This window comes from Frankliniella occidentalis, unplaced genomic scaffold (assembly GCF_000697945.3).
Source record: "Frankliniella occidentalis isolate FOCC.00 unplaced genomic scaffold, Focc_3.1 Scaffold265, whole genome shotgun sequence".
Classification (NCBI taxonomy): domain Eukaryota; kingdom Metazoa; phylum Arthropoda; class Insecta; order Thysanoptera; family Thripidae; genus Frankliniella; species Frankliniella occidentalis.
Window position 1 is genome coordinate 360,650 of NW_026267391.1, and position 499 is coordinate 361,148.

Genomic DNA, 499 nt, shown 5'->3' on the forward strand with positions numbered 1-499 from the left:
GCTGCAAAGGGCGGCTTGATAAGCAATCCCACACGGCACGACCGACAAGATGATCAGGAACCAAAACAACGCCCCACTGTACCAGCGTTCGACCCGCCCTGCCCCTCTAAGCCCATAGCCCACCCAGACCCGAATTTGATTATTTGCTACAGCTAACGCTGGACGTGAAGAAGTAAAATAGAAAAACAAAATGCGCACTGCGCATGAGCCTTGACACCCCCCATTCCATCCCCTGCTTCCCCCACTCCGCGTCTGCGCATGAGCAGTGCGCCGTTTGTTCTTCCATTTTACTTCTTCCCGTCCAGCTCTGAAAAGCACTATAGTACGCGCAGCCACGTCCACCCTCACCTGTTCATGTTGATTATGTGTCCGTCCTTGATACCGTTGCTCTTCATGCTCGCAACACCCAGAGTGCAGCCTATCATCACAGCCGAGACGTTGGTGAAGACAAGCTTCTCGGACTCTGCTGGGTCGAAATCTGCATCGGCAGACACAAAGT